Raw genomic sequence first — 7114 nt, 5'->3', positions numbered from 1 at the left:
TCACATTCCTAAGGATTTTCTTTGTATGAAGCGCGGGAGTTTCAATATGCCCGGAAAAGAGTACTGTTATTCAAAATTAAATTTCTCAGCCATGCCCCAAGTGCACAAATGAAGGATTGGCAGGCACACCAACAGCTGCCCATAGTCATGCACTACTTGTGTGGCCGGAAAAAAACTTGTCACCAGTTGACGTAGAGCGAAGGTAGCGCTCCTCCCCTGACGATAGTTTTTTTTCGGTCTACGAGATATTGACCTATCCTGTGCAGTTGCAATTTGTCGATATCTGTTTGTTAGGGACGACATCAAAAGTTCAATGAAGGATAAAAAAAAACTTAATTCGCATAGTTTTTCACTGAGCCACCCACCCCCTCTTAACTTAATTTCGGAAAAATTGATTGACCCTTATGGATATAGGTAAAAATCAATATCGGATAACCAAATTTTGCAGAAGTTCAACCCCCACTGACCCCAAACTATTTGAAATATTTTTTTTATATCTTACATTAATCTTTTGATGTTGTCCCTTAGTTTCGAAACTGTTGTCTTATGCACATTAACCATTCCAAGAGCTGTCTGACGGTCATTTTCGGGTAGGGCTGGTTGACGCCACATGTACTTTTTTCAAAGGTGTATGTGTTTTTCTTACCAATGGTGTGTCAGAAAATTAGTGAAAAGGAAATTTTAACATCGTTTCAAAAGTACAGGTACAGAAGGTAAAACATCAATTATAGGTACAAACTGAAATGGCGCGAAATCAATAACCAGGGAAAAAATGCGACTGTTGTATCAATGATGTTTAAATACTTTTTTTCCAGAAACATTTTTTTTTTTTTTTAAAGTGTTTTTTTTTTTGCTCAGTATATTTGAAATTCAAGTGAAGGGATTTTGAATCATTCGTGTTTAACGCTACTTTCAACTCTCATGATAAGGCTAGTGGTCAGTTTTAAACCAGGCACCCATATTCATATATATGTATATGTAAACCTCCTGTCCCCCATCCTAACAAATTAATAAATTGCAAATGGTTTTCTCTTATTTAACATAAGTTAAAATTGATGCTATTTTTTTACGTCCAGTGACAAATATTTAATGCATGTTTAGGAAAACTGTTTACATAAGATTAAAAGTCGGGTATATAATATAAGAATCAAGAGATGTGGTATAATTGATAATAAGGCAACTATCCAAGTTAAAGGCTAGCTTAACTTGGGCCTTCAATAATGAGAAACCCAGATACTGTAAAGTCAATTTCTAAAATATCAACTATGAGTTGAGACATGAACCAACGACAACCACTAAACAGGTTCATAAAGAATATGGTAGGGGTTGAAATGAAAACGAAGATATGATTGCTAATGAGACAACTCTTCACAAAGACCAAATGACACAAAAATTAACAGCCATAGGTCACCATATGACCCTCAACAATAAACAAATTCGATACCACATAGTCGGCTATAAAAGGCCCCGAAATCACAAATGTAAAATATTTCAAAGGAAAAAACTAACCCGTTTATTAATGTTGTACAAAAAACAACGAAAAACAAATAAGAATTTTTTTTTGCAAGTGTCTCATCCTGCCTTTTTTTTTTAACTCAAAACTCCTGTCCTGCTTATTTTTTTCAAATTTCATCCAAGCCCCCCCCCCCCCCCCCCAAAAAAAAATCAAATGGTAGCTCCCTAATGTGCCGGGGTTAAATATGTTAGCAGGATAACAACAATCCCCTAACCTGAAAAAGTGGTGTAACATGTACAGTTCAACTTGTTTGTAAGCGCTCAATCCTCCCCGAAGCTGAAACAGACGAGTAGCAGTACAATATTTGAACAAAATGCGCAAATCAGTTGCAATTAGATTAATTCAAACGATCGGTACGAGACACCAAAAATCAAACATGAGTTGAGACATGAACCAACTACAACCACTATAAAACAGGTTCATAAAGAATATGGTAGGGGTTGAAAGGAAAACGAAGATATGATTGCTAATGAGACTCTTCGCAAAGACCAAATGACACAAAAATTAACAGCCATAGGTCACCATATGGCCCTCAACAATAAGCAAATTCGATACCACATAGTCGGCTATAAAAGGCCCCGAAATTACAAATGTAAAACAATTCAAAGGAGAAAACTAACCCGTTTAGTAATGTAAAAAAACAAAACGAAAAACAAAAAATAAGTGGCACATCAACAAAGGACAACCACTCACTTAGGACAGGCTCATACATACCTAATGTTAAATATGTTAGCAGGATAACAACAATCCCCTAACCTGAAACAGTGGTGTAACATGTACAGTACAACTTGTTTGTAAGCGCTCAATCCTCCCCAAAGCTGAAACAGTAGTGTAGCAGTACTATATTTGAACAATCTGCGCAAATCTTTAATTCAAACGATCGGTACGAGACACACAAAAGAAACCGGCCAAATAAGATAAAGACAATAGACTCAAAGCATCGAACTAAGAGTATTTGCAATTACTAGGGGTAAGCCTGATTTGTTAAACAAAATGGAAAGCACGAAGAAAATTGTTATGAACAGAGCACACTTTATCAGTCATTCCTACTGGACGTATCTTAATTTTCTAAACAATTATCGTAAACTTAATTTATGTCATCCAGAATAACAAAAATCTACTACATTTGTATATTTGACGGCAAATTAAATTTTTATTTTTTTTTGATCTTCCGTAGATTATATTTTTGGATTCTTCACCAAAGGAAATTCTGGAGATTTGCATCTAGTAGTTCATTTGTTGAAAAATATCTAAACCTAAACCAAAACCAGTTTTAACCCAAAACCTAAAACTAAAACCAGTTTTTCTGTAACAATACGCCTTAAGTACAGCTCTTTGTTAGAACCAGGCAGAGTGCGATACATGATGGTTTCAGATTTTATCTATAACTTGGCCTAGTAGAAGCAGTAAATGAATACTGCTAAAAAAAAATAAGTGGGAAAATATGAGTGGTTGCCAGGGTAACGGACACTCTATTTTTTGGTTGTTAAGCGTGGTAAAAAATTTCAAAAATCAGCTAATGCACCACAATTCAGAGCCTGATTATGAATAGAATCATGCATTTTTCATTAATGTTCATATGTAACATTGATAGAACTTGGTTTAAGCTTCATTTAAGTGAAGATTGCATATCAACCAAATTTGTAATTTTTTTTATTTTTTTTCTCGAAAAAATGCATATTTTCAACTTTTCCGAAATTGGTATTTTTGCAAAATTATCAAATTTTCTCTGGTGTTTTCAGAAAAGTGCAAGTGTGTACAGAATAGTTAGCACTGTAGTTATGAAGTTTGGATACTACTTAACCAAATCAAATAGAATTGCTTCTAATAGGCCAATTATAGATAAAATCTGGAACCCCCCATATATCACATGTATTATATATGGCACTCTGCCTGGTTCTTATAAAGAGCTGTACTTAAATGTTCAATGTTACTGTTACAAGCGTTATTACCTTGAAAGACTTGCGCAGTTAGTTCGTTGCCGAACCCGATTAATGCGGAAACGTCATTTTTTTGTTCAGTCCGTTACAATTTACACCGTGTAAGGCGTGAATAAAAGGAAATAAACATCTGAAAAGATTGAAATTATTCCCTTGGAACCAAATATTTTACACACAAAATAAATATGTCCGACAGCAACTATACAAACATAACTGAACATAATTGTCTACTTTGTTGTCAGTGTGTCGGACCCATAACCAACCACAACAGGGGGCCATGTCAACTGCACCACATAACCCGCCTCTGCTTGAAATAGAAACGTGGGGTTATCTTTCTTTGACCAATATACACACATCATTGGGCATGTTAAGTCTCAGGTTAGGGGAGGGTTGGGACCCCACTAACATGTTAACCACACCACATTATGTATATATGTGTCTGTCCCAAGTCAGGAGCCTGTTATTCAGTGGTTGTCGTTTGTTTAATGTGTTATATACTTGTTTTTCGTTCATTTTCAAGTTTTTTTAGTTTTCTCGTTGAATTCACCATTTTTACCTTGTCATTTCGGGGCCTTTTATAGCTGACTATGCGGTATGGGCTTTGCTCATTGTTGAAGGCCGTATGGTGACCCGTCCTATAGTTGTTAATTTCTGTGTCATTTTGGTCTCTTGTGGACAGTTGTCTCATTGGCAATCATACCACTCCTTTTTTTTTTTATATAAGCCACGGATTTGTATAGTCTGTTTATCTCTGGTTAAAGTGATATCCGAAGGACTCAACAAGATCAATAAGGCAATCAAGCCATTCTTGTTTTTTTTAATGAGTTTTTTTTTGCTTTAGATTTCTCTTTTTCTTGTTATCCCGGCATGCCATAGCCTAACCTGCTGAAATGGTGTTAAACACTTTAAATCAATTAATCGAGAAATGTTTCACCTTTATAGTAGCTAAGTTCAAGTACAGTTTCACCTTTATAGTAGCTAAGTTCAAGTACAGACCATCAAAGGTTTATAGGTTCCATTTTTTGTTTCTTTAATGGTGGAATATCATAAAGAGATACACAAACCTGAGACTAAAGATATCAATTGGACATTCAAACTCAATTCAACGACAAACTGACGCCATGGCAAAAATGCGATAGAAAGTGATGATCAGAGCTCGAAAAGTCGAATACACGCTGTATATATAGAAAAAGATAAGGACTGACATATGTGGTATAATTGTATTGCAAATGAGGCAACTATAACCACCAAAGATAAAATTCGGTGGGTGTAAGCAGAGACATATAATACAATTGTATTATATGTCTCTGGTGTAAGCAATTAGATGCAAACGTGCAGCCTTTAACAATGAGAAGACCACATATCGTAAATTCGGTATGTGGTTTTCTCATTGTATGAATACTCTATAAAAGAATCACAAAAGGCCTCGACATAAAAATAGTATGAAACAATTCAATTGAGAATATGCATATTATATCGACAAGGTCATCGACAAATATTCTTTTAAAGCTTCAAATAAAAAAATATATGAAATCATTACACAATATTTCTACAATTTCTCCAATTTAAACCTGATTTCATAGAATGTAATAGAAAAAGAATATTCATACATGCATGAGCAAGATGGATAGGTATAAAAAAAACGAACAATCATGCATGTCTTTTCTTTTTCCCGTTCAAGTGAACAGTATATCAAAATGGTATTGTTATTAAAAGATTGTGTTTATACATATTAATATCATTTCTTTTTTCAATCAAATCTGGTTTTGAAGGAAATCCACGGCATATTGTTACTGTTCTTTCAGTGAGAAATCTAGGACTAAGAAATGGAAACTTTCCTTTAAATTTCTATGCAACAACATTTCAGCAGCGTCCCCATAAAACCGGGAGTGTATATTTCCACTTGCCAGTCGGGATATCCAACAGCATGCATTTCTTATAAAAAAAAATATAGAGTGCATGAAGCTTCTTATGAAAGTTAACAAACTTTTAAAAAAATCAAAAAAATCCGACACGTACGGTGACGGGTCATGCAGTAATTAAATTATATGTTAACTGCAAAAAAGTCCATCTGTCATAGGAAACTCAAATGAAAATATATTTTCAAACGTGTGTTTCAGACAGTAAACTTATAAGAAATGTTTTTGTCCAAATTTCATAAACTAGAAGGTTTGTTAACACAATTTTTGATGTGTAACAATCTTTACCCCAAACAGACATATATATCATATATATATATCTATTTGTGAAATGTAAAAAAAAAAAAGCTAAGTCCATAGTAATCAGTAAATTACGGGGTGGGGGGTGGGGTGGGGTGAATGTTCTAGCATGCAGAGACAAATTACAATACAATTTTATATTTGTAATATTGGTTTTGTGACCTCTTTTAATTTGTCTCTGGCCTTTAATTTCAGTTTTTTTTTGTCAAATATTAAAACTTAAAAACTTAAACGAGGGGGGGCAAGGGGGGTCCCCATAACAGCAAAACAGTGAATTGATTTGGTGAAAAAACAGATAACAAGGAATTGAAAAGGGATAATAACAGATAACAGTAAATGAAATATGAAAATAAATCTGTCCAGGACCAAACCAGTAGATGACTGTTAGATCTTAGTATATAACTTGTGGTATGGACCTAAAAAATTGTAATTTGTGTAAACAAAACGTTTCGGACTTTGAGGCAGTTCTGCCTTGGTTGATTTTTTTTCGTAACTTGTACAATAAGTTATAGTATGCATATTGATTTTTTTCTGAACGAAATTACAAGGTTCTGTTTTTGATATAGGGCAGAGACATATAATACAAGTATCATATGTCTCTGTATAGGGATATTTTTAACTTACTTATAAAATACAAAAATACCCAGATCAGTGGAGACAGGACATGTAACCGAAACATGCATGCCAGTTATAGTTATTCTGATAATAGAAATTGACTCAAGTGACAATTCTGATAGTATAATAGAAATCGGACCTAGTGAAAATTTGGATGACACCAAGTGAAACACAAATGATGTATCTTATGTGAAATTGTAGAATATGGAAAATTTGGGCACAGCATTGGAGAAGCTGTAGGATTTTAAAAAGGTTATTTGTCAAAAAAATTAAGCTGAAGACACATCTGTATTTGAATCAATGATTTCTGAGCTTCAATTTTCGCCATGTGAAGCAGTTAAAAAGCTTTTAAAAATATGGGGGTCAGGGTTCTCTTTCATGTAAATGAAAAGAGAGGGAGTTTCACTTATAATATAAATGCTAAAAGAAAAAGATGTTGTATAATTCCCAAAACCATATTAAATCAAACCCACACCACTTAGTAATGTATTTAACAATTCAAAGGAGAAAACTCTGAGAGAAAACTAACTGTCTAATTTATCCACAAAATAGTGAACGAGAAACTTAGTAACACAGTAACAAACTACAACCACTGAATCCAGCCTCCTGACTTGGAAATAGGCACATACAGAATGTGACTGCGTCAACTTTAGCATGCTAGTTGGTGTCCAATCCTCCCCTTATCAGGGATAGGGGTGTAATAGTACAACATAAAGATTATAATGTGGTGATTGAATAAACAAAATCTATAGGGTGTTTCAATGCTTTTTTTATATAACAAAATCCATACTATAAGTTATTGTACAAGTAATAAGTGAATTATA

The sequence above is a fragment of the Mytilus trossulus genome, chromosome 9 (assembly GCF_036588685.1).
Source record: "Mytilus trossulus isolate FHL-02 chromosome 9, PNRI_Mtr1.1.1.hap1, whole genome shotgun sequence".
Lineage (NCBI taxonomy): Eukaryota > Metazoa > Mollusca > Bivalvia > Mytilida > Mytilidae > Mytilus > Mytilus trossulus.
The sequence above is the reverse complement of the archived record's forward strand: the minus strand, read 5'-3'. Positions refer to the sequence as shown.